The sequence below is a fragment of the Hylobates moloch genome, unplaced genomic scaffold, assembly GCF_009828535.3.
Source record: "Hylobates moloch isolate HMO894 unplaced genomic scaffold, HMol_V3 SCAFFOLD_5, whole genome shotgun sequence".
Taxonomy (NCBI): Eukaryota; Metazoa; Chordata; class Mammalia; order Primates; family Hylobatidae; genus Hylobates; species Hylobates moloch.
Genome location: NW_026652280.1, coordinates 122,378,839 through 122,394,725, shown reverse-complemented (window position 1 = coordinate 122,394,725; position 15,887 = coordinate 122,378,839).

The window sequence follows — 15,887 nt, the reverse complement described above, 5'->3', positions numbered from 1 at the left end:
ACTGTAAAACTGTTCAATAGGCTGGGCGCGGTGGCTCACGCTTGTAATCCTAGCACTTTGGGAGGCCGAGGTGGGCGGATCATGAGGTCAGGAGATCGAGACCACGGTGAAACCCCGTCTCTACTAAAAATACAAAAAATTAGCCGGGCGTGGTGGCGGGCGCCTGTAGTCCCAGCTACTCGGAGAGGCTGAGGCAGGAGAATGGCGTGAACCCGGGAGGTGGAGCTTGCAGTGAGCCGAGATTGCGCCACTGCACTCCAGCCTGGGCAACAGAGCAAGACTCCGTCTCCAAAAAAAAAAAAAAAGAAATTAAACTTTATTTCAGAAATGTTTTACACTTGACATTTCAGCATTTGTGGCTTTATTTTCTACATTCTGTTTATTTCTATTGTTTTTCTTTGTCATCAGTAAATCTTAACTGAGGTTTTACCATGTGTGTATTCCTTGAACAAATCTTCTACAAATGAAAGAAGCATGGAAAATTGTGTCCGGGAGCTTATGTATTATAATCTCATTTACATAGCAATAAAAACTTACATTTTTCCCAAAGACTTAAGCTAGAATTAAGCTGGCGAAATGCTTACTCACATTACATATTCCCATAAATCCAATGAAATAAAAATCTCATTTCTTTCTTTCTTTTATTTCTCCAATTATAGTGTCCTCCTTAAAGCAGCAGCAACACAGCCATTTTCCATTCTTCAATAATGTGCACTTTCTCACTGTCTTGCTAATACTGTGTCCGGAGTTTGTTCCTTCCAGTGGGTTTGTGGTCTCACTGACTTCAAGAATGAAGCTGCGGACCTTTGCAGTGAGTGCTACAGCTCTTAAAGGTGGCACGGACCCAAAGAGTGAGCAGCAGCAAGATTTATTGTGAAGAGTGAAAGAACAAAGCTTCCACAGCATGAAAGGGGACCCGAGTGAGTTGCCACTGCTGGCTGGGGGTGGCCAGCTTTTATGCCCTTCTTCGTCCCCCCTCCATGTCCTGCTGATTGGTCCCTTTACAGAGTGCTGATTGGTCCATTTTACAAACTTGTAGCTAGCCACAGAGCACTGATTGGTACATTTTTACAGAACACTGATTGGTGCATTTTACAAACCTCTTGTAAGACAGAGAAGTTATTCAAGTCCCCACCTGACCCAGAAGTCCAGCTGGCTTCATCTCTCAATACTAATTGAAGACATCGTCAGACCCTGTGCAAAAATAAAATAAAATAAAATAAAATAAAAAAATAAACAGTTATTCACTAATAAAAAAAGCCCAGAAAGGGAGTTTACCAGATAATCGGGCGCAACACAGTAGAGAGAAAAAAAAAAAGAATATTACATAGAAAAGATCACTGGTAAGATCCACACACCTAAGACTGTTGAATATGGCCAGGAGCAAAGAAGAAAGATGGAGGATGTCAGTATCAGCAATGTGGCAGAAACCACTGCAGCCCCAGTGGCCTGTTCAGCAAGAAGACCCTAGTATATCCTGACAGTGAGGTAATCAGAGAGGAGGACTTCGGAGAGGAGATTTCCAAAACGAAAGATGAAGAAAAATCTTATATAATGATTAAAGGATAAAGTCATCAAAAAGATATAACAATTGTAAATATATATGCACCTAATATCAGTACACATAAATATGTAAAACAAATACTAATGGATCTAAAGAAAAAAATAGACTGCAACACAATAGGGTAATTCAGTACCCCACTTTTAATACTGGAGAGATCATCCAAAAAGCAAATCAATCAGGAAATATTGGACTTGAGCTGCGCTTAGACAAAATGCACCTAACTGATATATACAGAACATTCTATCCAACAGCAGCAGAATGTACATTCTTCTCAAGCATACATAGGACATTCTCAAGGATGAATCATATGTTAGTTCACAGAACGAGTCTTAATAAATTTATAAAAATTAAAAATAATATCAACTATATTTTCTAAATACAAATAGTATTAAAATCAATAATATAAAATTTGAAAAATTATGTATGTAGAAATTAAAAGACATTCTTCAACTAATGGGTCATAAATTAAACAGGAAAATTCTAAAAACACCTTGAAACAGACAAAAAGGAAATACAACATATGAGAATTTATGAGATACAACAAAAGCCATTCTAAGAGAAGTTCACAACAATAAATGCCTAGGTCAAAAAGGAAAATAAATATGTAAAACAACCAACCTAACATTACACCTCAAGGAACTAGAATAAAATAAAAATGAACTAAGCCCAAATTAGTAGAAGAAGGAACTCATAGAGATCAGAGTTGAAACAAATAAAATAGAGACTAGAAAAACAGTAGAAAACATAAATGAAAGAGTTTTTTTTAAAGAGATATACAAAACTAACAACTCTTGTGCAGGAGTAAGAGAAAAGAGAGGAAATTCACATAAAAATCAGAAATGAAAGAGGAGAAACTAATGAAACACAAAGGTGCATAAGAGACTACTATGAAAAAATTACACACCAATGATTTGGAATAATCTAGAAGTAATGAACAAATTCCAAGACAAATACAACCTCCCAAAACTGAAAAATTAAAACCAAAGAATAACTGAAAAATTAAAACAAAAGAATAGAAAGTCTGAACAGAAAAATAATGAGAACATGAGTGAACCAGTAATTTAAAAAATTTCTCCCCTCAAAGGAAAACCCAGGACCTAATTGCTTCACAGATGAATTTTCTCAAACATTGAAAGAAACACTAATACTAATCATTCTTAAACTCTTCCAAAAAGTTGAATATGAGGAAAAAACACCCAAACCCATTTTATTATGCCTGCTTATGCTAATATCAAAGCCAGGAAAGGACACTACAGGATGAGAAAGTATGGGCCATTATTCCTGATGAACTTACATGCAAAAATTCTCAACAAAATATTATCAAACTGAATTCATCAGCACATTAAAAACAGCATTTACCAAACTCAAGTAAGATTCATCCCATGAATGCAAGATTGGTTCAACATATACAAACCAATAAATGTGACATATCACACTCATAGAATGAAGGACAAAGCTAACATACTTTCATGATAAAAATTCTCAACAAATTAGATACAGAAGGAATGCACCTCAACAAAATAAAGGCCATATATTACAAGCCCATGGCTAACTGCCAGCAGTTCAAAGCTTTTTTATTTAAGATCAGAAACAAGTCAATAATCATTTTTATTCAATATAGTACTAGAAGTCCTAGCCAGAGCAGGTAGGCAAGAGAAAGAAATAAAAGGCATCACATTAAAAAGGAAGAAGTAAAATTGTCTTTGTTTGCAGATTACACGATATTATATATAAAAAACCCTAAAATCCCTACCATAAACCGGTTAGAAATAAAAATTCAGTAAAGTTGTGAGGTAATGAATGAGCTTTAAAAATCACTAGAATTTCTGTCAAGTAACAATAAACTATCTGAAAAAGGAATTAAGAAAATTATCTGATTTACAATAGCATTAAAAAAACATGTGCACTAAATTTAACCAAGAAGGTGAAAGGACTGTATACTGAAAACTATAAATTATTGATGAAAGAGGTTGAAGAAGATGCCATTAGGTGAAATGACAATCCATGTTAATGTATTGGAATAATTAATACTGTTAAAATGTCCATATGACTCAAAGCAGTATAAAAAATGCAATGTTGGCCGGGTGTGGGAGCTAACACCTGTAATCCCAACACTTTGGGAGGCCCCAGGCAGGTGGACCACTTGAGGTAAGGAGTCCGAAACCAGCCTGACCAACATGGTGAAACCCCGTCTCTACTGAAAATACAAAAATGAGTCGGGTGTGGTGGTTCACTCCTATAATCCCAGCTACTTAGGAGGCTGAGGCAGGGAATCGCTTGAGTCTGGGTGGTGGAGGTTGCAGTGAGACAAATTCACATCACTGCACTCCAGCCTGAGCAACAGAGATTTTGCCTTAAAAATATATACACACACACATATATATATATATATACACACACACACATATATGTACACATCTATATACACACATATATACACATATATACACACATATATACATATATACACACATATAGATACATATATACACACATATATACATATATACACATATATACATATATACGCATATATATACATATATACGCATATATATACATACATACACATATATATACATATATACATACATATATACACACACACATATATATAGTAACCTCTATCAAAATTCCAATGACTTTTTACACAAATAAAAAATTCGTTCTAAAATTTGTATGGAACCACAAAAGACAGCCAAATAGCAAAAGCAATCTTGAGAAAAAAGAACAAAGCCAGAGGTATCACACTACCTCAAAGCTATAGTCATCAAAACAGCATGGCACTAGAATAAAAACACACACAGACCAATGGAACAGAATAAAGAGCCCAGAAAGATAGAGCCCAGAAAGATAATTTCACATTTACTCTCAATTGATTTTTAACAAAAATGGCAGGTACACACAAGGAAAGGAGAGGGCCTTCAATAAATGGTGCTGGACAAACTGGATATCCATATGCAGAAGAAGGAAATTAAGTTCTCATTTGATATCATATAAAAAAAACTGAAAATGGGCCAGGCACATTGGCTCATGCCTTTAACACCAGCACTTTGGCAGGCCTAGGCAGGAGGATTGCTTGTGCCCAGGAGCTAGAGAGCAGCCTGGGCAACATAGCAAAATCCTATCTTGACTTAAAAATATAGAAATAAATCTAAAAATTAACTGAAAATGGATTAAAGTCTTAAATATAAGATGCAAAACTGTAAAACTACTGGAAGAAATCTTAAAGGAGAAGCTTCATGTCATTGGTCTTGGCAGAGGTATTTCGGATATGATCCAAAAAGCACATTCAACAAAAGCAAAAATAGACAAATAGGATTACATCAAACTTTAAAGCTTATTCATAGCAAGGAAAACAATCAATAGAGTGGAAAGGCAACCTATAGAATAGGAGAAAATATCTGCAAACCATACGTCTGATAAGGGATTAATATCCAAGCTATATAAGGAACTCACACAACTCAACAGTGAGAAACTGACACAATTATAAAATGGACAAAAGTCCTAAATAGACATATTAAAAGTAGACATACAAATAGCCAATTGATATATGAAAAAATGTTTATATATTCTTCAGGGAAATTCATATGAGATTCAGGGAGATTCATATAAGATTCAATAAGATACCACCTCATAGATTAGTATGGCTTTTTTTTTTTTTTTTTTGAGACAGAGTTTCACTCTTGTCACCCAGGCTGGAGTGTAATGGCATGATCTTGGCTCACTGCAACCTCCGCCTCCTGGGTTCAAGCAATTCTCCTGCCTCAGCCTCCCAAGTAGCTGGGATTACAAGTGCCTGCCACTACCCCTGGCTAATTTTTGTATTTTCCGTAGAGATGGGGTTTCACCATGTTGGCCAGGCTGGTCTCAAACACCTGACCTCAGGTGATCCACAGGCCTCAGCCTTCCAAAGTGCTGGGATTGCAGGCGTGAGCCATCGCACCCTGCCCAGGATGGCTTTTATCACAGAAACATAAAAGATCGAAAATATTGGCAAGGATGTAGGGAAAAAAGGGACACTTATAGATGGTTGGTGGGGATGTGAATTAGTATAGCCACTGTGGAAAATAGTATGGAGGTTCCTGAAAAAATTAAAAATAGTACTACCATGTGATCCAGCAATCCTGCTCTTGAGTATATATGTAAAGGATATAAAATCAGTAGTTGAAGAGATATCTTCATTCCCATGTTCACTGCAGCATTACTCACAATAACCAAGATACGGATTCACCCTGTCTCCATCAAAGGATGACTGGATAAAGAAAATGTGGTATGTATCCGCATCGTAATACTATTCATCATTTAAAAGGAAAGAAATCCTGTCATTTGCAGCACTGTGGATGAATCTGGAGAACATTATGTTGAGTGAAACAAGCCAGGCACAAAAACAAATAAATACTGCATGATATCATTTATATTTGGAGTATAAAAATATTCAAACTCATAGAACAGAAAGTAAAATGGTAATTACCAGAGGCTGGGGTTGAGCACATTGTGGAGATGTTAGTCAAAGGACACAAAATTTCAATGAGACAGAAAGAATAATTTCCAGAGATTTGTTGTTCATCACAGTAGTGACTACAGTTAATAACAATATATTCTATATATAAAAATTGCTGAGAGTAAGAGTAGATTTTTGTGTTTTCACCTCCAAAAGTGATAAATGTATGAGGCAATGCATATGTTAAATAGCTTGATTTAGCCCTTCTACAATGTATGCATATACAAAAACATCACGGTGAGTACCATAAATATAGGAAAAAAATCCCGTCATTTGTCAATCAAAAAATTGCAACACCACCAACAACAAAAAACAAAAACAAAAAACAGCAACAACAAAAAAAAAACAGAAGGAAAGTGGGAAAGCAATTAAGAGGGCACTCGTAACTCCGCAATTAGCAGGAAATATGCAGCCTTCAGAATAACCAGAAGTTAATCAGAGAGAACAAAGAAAAGAGACAAGAATAATACTCCTGGTATCACAGTCAACCCTGTGGTTAGGAAGGCTGCACATAAATGCCAGGTTACACCTGTTTGGGAGCAGAGTAACCCACATGTGGAGCAGACTTGACAATATTCTCAAAGCTATGCTCAGAATCATCAATAAAGAACAGAACTTCACTGGGACTATGAACATAAGAAAAACCTTTTACCCCCCCCCAAAAAAAAAGATGAAAAACAAACTACAAAACACGTCACTCAACAACAATAGAATGCACCTTTTTCTCATGTGCACATAACATTCTCCAGACTAGATCATATGTTAAGACATAAAACAAGCCCCCCAAAATTAAAAATATTGAAATTATGCAAGGTATGTTTTCTGATTAAAATACAATTAAATTAGACATCAGTAATGAAAGAAAGTGAAAATGTATATTATTAACTACGTGAAAATTAAACAATGGAATCCTAATAACCAATGAAATGGGGGAAAACTCACAAGGAAAATAGAAAATATTTAGAGATAAATAAAAATAGAATGTAGCATGCAAAAAATAATGGGATGCAGTTAAACAAGTCTTCAGAGGAAAATGTACAGCTGTAAACATGTATGTTAAAAATATATAACTAGCCTATAGTAACAAAAACAGTTTAGTATTGGTATAAAAATACACATATAAACCAATGGAAAGCCACAGACTTGTGGCCAGCTGATCTTTGACAAAGGTGGTAAGAACTTACATTGGGGATAGAATACTCTGTTCAATACATGATTCCAGGAAAATGAGATACACACAAAAGAATGAAACTGGATTTGTATCTCTTATCATATACAAAAGTCAACTCAAAATGGACTAAGGACTTAAATTGGAGACCTGAAACTATAAAAAGCTAAACCTAAACAACAACAACAACCAACAAACGAACAGGGAAATCTCTGCTGGATTTTGGTCTGGGCAAAGAATTTATGACTAAACTTCAAAAAACACAGGCAACAAAAATAATAGACAAATGAGACATAATTAAACTAGAAAGCTTAATTGCAGCAAATGACATGATCAACAGAATGAAAAGACAGTCTTCAGAATGGCAGAAAATATTTGCAAACTATTCAGCTGAACAGGGGATTAATATATAGACTCTTCATAATGGTCTCAGTTGATCTTTTATGTATCTGTGGTATCAGTTGTAATGTCTCCTTTTTCATTTCTGATTTTATTTGGTTCCTTTCCCTTCTTAGTCTAGCTGGTGGTTTATGAGTTTTGCTTATCTTTTCCAATAATCAGTTTTTGTTGTGTTGATCCTTTGTATTGCTTCTTAGGTCTCTATTTCATTTAATTCTGCTCTGATCTTTTTTACTGATTTTCTTTTGCTAATTTGGGCTTTTGTTTGTCCTTGTTTCTTTAGCACTTTAAGGCACATTGTATGATTGTTAGTTTGCAATTTTTTTTCACTTTCTGATGTAGGCATTTATTGCTATATGCTTAACTCTTAGCGCTGCTTTTGTTGTATGCCATAGGTTTTTTTATTTTATGTTGTGTTTCCATTTCCATTTGTTTTAAAATATTTTTATTGCCATCTTAATTTCCCCCATTGACTCCACTATCATTGTATTGCAGTGTATCTTTCTCTTTAGATCTTGCTGGAGGCTTCACAAGTGTTTCTTATGATTAGCCATAATTGAAGCCTGTTCACACCTGAGATCAATTACGCAGCTGACCAATCATTACCTCCTCCTCCTTGGTCTTGTTACCCAACCAATAGGAAGGGCTGTAGAAGGTCGGGTGGCTGCCTTTGCTCAGTAGGAGCGGAGAGCTCTCCTCTTCTTCCGCATCCTAGCCTTTCCTTAAAATGATTACTTTCGTTTTTTGTTATTTCTATGTTCGTCCCTTCATTTAGTCTTGTAATGATGGTCTCAAGTAGTAACATTAGTAACTGCCGTAACGACAGTCTGAAGTACTAACAGTGGCAGTCAGCCACAAGTGGCACCTGGACAGGGACTAACAGGGACAAACAGAGACCTGGAGGGACCTGATATGGACGTGAACGAAGAAGGTCTGCTCGAACAGAAAAAACTAAAACCGACTAGAAGAATGAGAAATCCCGCTACAAGTCCGCCGGCAACAACAAGAGGTGAGTGCTCTAAAAAGGCACTGATCAGTGCCCTAGAGGTACAAAGAATGGGAATTTTTTGAATCAGAATAACATGGGGAAGAATTTGGCTATTTCTTTTCTGTTTTGTTTGGAGTTTGGTACCTACCATATTTTTATCATTAGTTCAGGGTTGGAGAGAATTTTTTGACCCACCTACAACACCTATCGAATGTGGTGAACAGGAGAGGGAGAATGGAGATTGGACGTACTGTCTTTTGTGGCTACAGAAAGGCTAACTTTAGCTTTGGCTTTCGTGGATTGTAAATGTGCACTGGCACCTGTGAGATATGCAGAGGACTTGGGAGGTTTTCTCCGAGCTTGTCAAGATGTGGGAACTGAGCTTCATTGTTTTGCAGTATTGACTCAGGCAGTTGCTAATTTGGTAACTGACAGATCTAAAAGAAGCCAAGGTTTGAGCCCTAAAGTGGGAAAGTGTTATAAGTGTAGAAAAATTGGACGTTTTAAAAAAAATACCTCCATACCTCTAGGCAAAAGGGATCTTATAACACAGTTTCCCGATTTCTCAATAGAAACACCGGAACTTTGCCCTCGTTGCATATTGATTCTCTTTCCCTAGGAACACCTGGAAACGCAGGATTAAATCTTCTAGTTAGAGAACAAATTATGTTAATTGGAAGAAACAAACTGACCAAGATTCATACAGGTATTTGGAGACCTTTGCTAACTGGTATTTGGAAACCTTTGCCAACAAGACACATGGGATTGATTTTGGTAAAAGCTGTCTTAACTTACAGGCCCAGGAGTTGTTGATTTTGATTGTGAAGGAGAAATTCAGGTAGTGGTAATGTCGCAAGATCTTTGGGTTTTTGAACCAGGAGAATATGTTGCTCAACTGATGCTTATTCCCTGTAAATGATACCCTTCTTTACGTAACAAGAGCAAGGAGGAGAAGGTAATGAGTGGCCAGCTACTTAATTGATCACAGGTTCATATTGTTAACAGGCTTCAATTATGCCTAATCATAAGAAACACTTGTGTAGCCTCCAACAATCTAGTAATATTTGCTTTATGAATCTGGTGCTCCAGTATTTGGAGTGTGTATCTTATAATTTCGACATACTTTTGCTGGATTGATCCTTTTATATAACAAGCTTCCTTGTCCTGTTTTACTGTCCTTGACTTAGTCTGTTCTAAGTATAGCTATTCATGCTCACTTTAGGTTTCCATTAGCATGGATTTTTTTTTTTCATCTCTTTACTTTTAGTCATTACGTGTCTTTACTAGTAAGTTGAGTTTCTTTTTAGCAGCGTATGGTGGGATCATATGTTTTGCATTCTACCATTCTTTATCTTATAAATAATTCGTTTATGTTCAAGGTTGTTATTGATGTGAGACATTTCCTGTCATATTTGTTTTCTAATTGTTTTATATATTATTTGTTCCTTTCTTTGTCTTATACTGATTGTCATTTTTGTTTGGGTTTCTGTAGTGGCACCAGTTGACTCCTCCATTTGTGTGATTTATTTTCCCATGAGTTTTACAATTTCATGTGTTTCTGTAATAATAAATGTCATCTTTTTGCTTCCAAGTTTAGGATTCCCTTGAACATTTCATGTAAGTCTGGTCTAATGATAATAAATTCCCTCAAAATTTGCTCATGTGGGAAAGACGTTAATATATTCTTGACTAGCAGTGTGTTTTTTTTCTTTCAGCCTTTTAAATATACAGTGACATTCTCTTCCAGCCCTTAAAGTTTCTGTTGAGAAGCTTTTAATCTGATAATCCTTTATAGGTGACTAGGCACTTTTCTCTTGTTGCTTTTAGGATCTGCTCGTTATCTTTGACTTCATACTATCTGACTATAATGTGCTATAAAGAGAGATTTTTTCAATGTATCTTACTAGAGATCACTGATCCTCCTGTATCTAAACATCTAAATCATTTGCTAGATTTGGAAAAATTTTATCTATTATATCATTAAATAGTTTTACCACTCTTTTTTGTCTCTATACACTTTTGGGATGCTGATAATTTGAATGTTTAACTGTTCTATGTTGTCTCAAATGTCATGAAATCTTTCATCACTCTTTTTAATCTTTTTTTCCTTTGTTTTTGTCTGAATGGATTATTTCAAATAACCTGTCTATAAGTTCTGAGATTCTTTCTTCTGCCAAATCTACTTTAGAATCTTTGAAATGTATTTTATCAGTTAACTATTTAGTGCCAGAATGTCTATTTGTTTCCTTTTTGTTTATATCTTATCTTTGGTAAATGTATCATTCATGTCCTGAATTGTCTTTGATTAATTCGTATTTTTTTTAGAATTATCTTGTATCTGAGTGTCTTTTAAAATCAATATTTTAAATGTCTTATCCGTGATTTTGAAAATTTTTTTATTAAGACCTATTCTTGGTTAATTATTGCTTTCCTTTGGAAGTGCCATATCTTTCTGTGTTTTTATGTTTTCTGTGTCTTACATTGACATCTGCGCCTCTGGTGTAACAGCCACTTCTTCCTATGGTTCAATTTACTTTTGTAGACTAGGATTTTCCTTATAAATGTATTTTGGTTTTGGGCTGGGTAGGGCCCTTTGGCTTTGATCCTGAGTATGTGCAGTAGTGTAGTCTCTATATTTCTTTGGCTGTAAACATTGTTAGTACTTTCTGTGATTTCCTGAGTATTAGGATGTAGTTATCAGTAGAAGCTATAAGGAACTTGTGCTGGGAACTGGGAGGAAAGGTGAGCCAATCTTTATGCCTCATAGGAGCAGTGGTGGGTTGAGCATTGCCTATTTTATGCCCCTATTTTATTCACCAATTGCACCTGTATCGGTGGTTACCAGAATGCTGATTCTCGGGCCTCCTGGTGGCTTGCTCAGATATCAGTAGTGGCAGAAGTGGCCTAGACGAGTGAGTGGGTTCTCAAGTCCCTGCGAAACTGGTGTAGTGTTGGTGATGGCAGTAGCAGTTGTGGGACAACCCTCTGTGCCTTGAGAATTGCAGGCCAGTGTTGGTGGTAGCTGTGTTGCAGTGTCTTCACCCACAGCCTAGACATACTACCCTCAAATTCTCCTGCTCTCTGTAGCAACAGTGCAGTAGCACCACACATGGTGGTGAGGGATCCCACTCTTCAAGCCTGAGCTTCAGCACAGAGGCCACACCAACAGTAGGTTAACAGTTGTCACTCACAGACTCAGAGAGGGAGCCCTCAGGTTCATCCACCCCAGACTTCAGTGGCAGTAGGAGCAAGTAAGCAGTAGGAGAGGAGGTATCCTCTTCTCTGTGTGTGTGTTTTAGCACGGAGGCTGTGTTGCTGGTGGGAGGGAATTTCACCGTTTGCTTACAAAGATGAACACAGTTTTTATCTCTGCTAGGGATGAGATGGAAAATATTTTTACATAGCCACAGACAAATAGCTTGCAGACCTGATAAAAGTGCCCTTTGGTTTATTTTATCCTGCGGTCTGCTTTTTTGTTGCACTTCATAATCCTTTCCCGGAAGAATAACACTCCCTATGGGCTAGATTACTGAGGAGCCTGCAGCACCTCTGGGCCCAGCCAGTGCTGTGTTGTTGCATCTCTCTAAGTGGACACTGGGCAATATCAGCAGGAGTTCCTGGGATGTAGAGACATGGGGTCTATGCTTCTCAGTGCTGATTGTAATCTTGTGACAGATGTGCTTCCAAAATGGTGCTCTGCCACAGCTGCTCAAGTCTGGAGGGATGGTGAATGACCCAGTGCAAGTTCCCAGTCTGGTTAATGCTTTCACTGGTATTGAAATCAGTAGCCTTGCTAGCGTCAGGGTTTGTAAGAGTAAAGGAGTTTTCTCATGGTTCGGATTGCAGCAGCCCATGGCATGTGTGTGGACCACCGAAGCACTCTCATTTACTCTTTCCCCAGAGTACCATGAGCTCCTCGTGGCTCCAGCCTGATCTAGGCCAAGCTGGCTGCTTGCTTCCTTCTTCTATACCTTAGGTGTTTCCCATGAGTTCTTGGTTAAACTCTGGTGTTCTCTCTTAAACCTTCTATTCAAGGAATCATTACCGATTTATAATTTTTGTTCTCATTTCTACAGAAGATGGGTTTTTGATATCTCTAGTCAGCCTTCTTGAAGTGGAATCTGGAATTCAATGCTAGGACATTTTTTAAAAGGAAATTGAGTATTTTTATATTTTGACATCTGCAGGGGAGAGGATTGTCCTGGAACCAATCCACCATGGATACCTAGGGATGACTGTATACACAAATGCTAGGTAATTAACTAAAACAAAATTGGAACTTAGAAGAAATTCAGTGAGTTTTAGGATAAAGGATAATGTAGAATAGAATTATATAATTATACGCTTAAAATAGATATTGTAAAAATGATATTTAGAAAGTATTTCCAGCTGTGCCTGGGCATGGTGGTGCATGGCTACACTCCCAGCAGTTTGGAAGGCTGTGGCAGGAAGATTGCTTGAGCTCAAGAGTTGAAGTCCTGCCTGGGCAACATGGTGAAAACTTGTCTTTAGGAAAAAATACAGAAATTAGCCAGGTGTGGTGGCATGTGACTGTAGTACCAGCTACTTCAGAGGCTGAGGTGGGAGGATCACTTAAGCTTGGGAGTTTGAGGCTACAGTGAGCCAAGATCACAACACTGCACTCCAGCCTGGGCAACAGAGAAAGGAGACCCTGTCTCAAAAAAAAAAAAAAAGGAACAATGAAAACAATTCACAAGGGCCCTATATTTTGAATTCCAATTATATTAAATTTCCAGAATAGGAAAACAGAGCTTGGGGAGAGGGCAATGAATAAGAAGTGACTGTGAATTCATATGGGATTTCTTTGAGAGCAAAGAAAATGTTTTAAAACTAGATTGTGATGGCAATGGTTGTGCAACTCTAAATATACAGGAAAAAAGTTGAGGCATACATTGAGTAATTTTATGTTCATGAATTGCATCTCAATAGAGTTTTTAAAGACAACATTCTCAGGTAGATTTTAAGAAGAAAGAAGTTTAATGTTACTGGGATACTACCACATATCAGAGTCAAGGAGATGAGGAAAATTGAGCAGCAAAGGAGAACGAGCAACTACAAGGTAGGAGGAAAATCAGGTAGGAGGCAAATGCTCAGAAAGATGAAGAGAATGATTCTGAGAGAAGAGAGAAATCAAATATATTTGTTGTTGATATTGCAAATAATAAGAGGAGAGATGAATTTTTTTCACTGATAATAGAGATTATTAATCACGTTAAGAAAAAGTTTTGGTGGGACAACCAAACCAGACTCTAGTGATTTGAGAGAAAATGCAAGAAAAATATCTGATATAGTATAGACAATGATTTCAAAGATAATACTATAAAGCAAAGAGCAAAACTAGGCAATGACTGAACAGTGAAGTGTAGGCTAATGAGAAAAATTTAGTGGAGAGAAACAAAGCATAATGCAGACAAAACTGAGAATATTTTTGTGATCTGGTACATAGATGGACATAGATGGAAGTTCTCTGGTTTGCTGAAAGCAGATTCAGGTCACCCATTTTAAAAGAGTATAGGATATTTTAGGACTTATACAGCTAGGAAAGAAGATGGAGAGGTTTTAATATTTATAAGTTATTGACAAAGATACCCTATTCTAATTCTGGGATCCCACACTTTCCCTAGAAAGACCTTCAATTTGGCCACAGTTGAATATGACCACTTCAATCATTATGTGAACTTGAAAGCAATATGTTCAGTTAAGAGTGGATATGGTATAAGAGGTGTTTGATATTTGAATAAAGAAGTGCAAATATGATATAGTCATCTAAGAATTTGAGAAAGAGAGCAAACATACATAAAGGTAAACTAATATATTAGATTCAAATCTTTATTTGTATGGGCTTTACAATATTAGATAGTCAAACCATGTAATATTTATAACCCCTGTTTCCTTTATGAAGATAGCAAAGAGGATAATATCCTTGAAATACATTATTACTATTTTCCATTTTCTCTTATATATGCATTTTTTCCTGTAGAAAATACACTCAAAATTATTTTCTCCTAGGGGCTTATGTGATAGTATCACACTTCTTGGATTACTTCATTTGATATTTCAGGTAGTATTTCTCATAATCTATATCCTACAAAATTATAATTGTGGTTCTTCCACCAACTGTTCCCCCTTTCCAAAGAAGATGCATGGGTTCTCCTGTCTGCCTTCTCTCTTCTCCTCCTGTGGCTCTTAATACTAATTCTGCCTAAAGTAAACTTTTTCTAATTCTTTGACAGCTTAACTTAGGATATCAGTGGATACTCCTGTGAACCACCCATTTGTTTAGTTTTTAATATCAGTTGCAGGCTCTCTCTCTCTTTTCAAATAACACAAATAATGTATCACTCTTTCACCCACACAGATGGAGAATGTTTAAAACTCACAGTTCACATACTTTTTTTGATGTGATGATATAAATCTATAATGTTATAAATGAATTAGAATCAGAGAAAGTATAATATTTGTGTTAGAAAACAAATTTAAAATTATCTTTCAAATTGCCTGATTTTGTAAAGTTATTTACAACACATAAAATAATGTCTTCCCCTAAGTTAGAGGGCTAATAGTGACTATGTTGTATATCCAAGCATTCTTTTGTGATGAAGTTCAGTACAAAACAATAACAAAATCTCAGTGGCTTACTACAACAATCATTTATGTTTTACTCATGTGTCTGCATGACTGCAGTTTGATAATCTTGGTTATGCTTCCCCAGCCTTGGATGGGCTAGGCAGGACTGCAAGTTTTGGTTGGGTCCATGTCTGTTCCACAGATCCAAGGCTGACAGAGCAATGGCTTTTTGAAATATGCTTGTAACATTTCATAATTTGGAAACTCTGAGTGCTGATAAAAAATTGCCGTATATTTTAAGGCCTCAGATGGAAACTGGTATATTGCAAAGTTTTCCCACACACTGTTTTAAAAAACAAAGCATTTCACAGATCCAAGACCAAAGACACAGGTGCCAAGAGGTATAAATTGCCCACAGGGAAGTCATAATCAATATAGAGAGAAAAGAAAGAAAAAGAATAAAGGACAATTTTATCTACCACAAGTGGCATGCCAGTGATATTTTAAAATTTGGCATACTTAGTTATTAATGCTGACACTGACTCTTTCAATGTAACCTCTCCTCACTATATATCATCCCACTCCATTCTGGAGTTTAACAATCACAGATATCTCCAGATATTGTCGAATGTCCCATAAGGGGAAAAAATCATTCTTCTTTGACAATCATTGATCT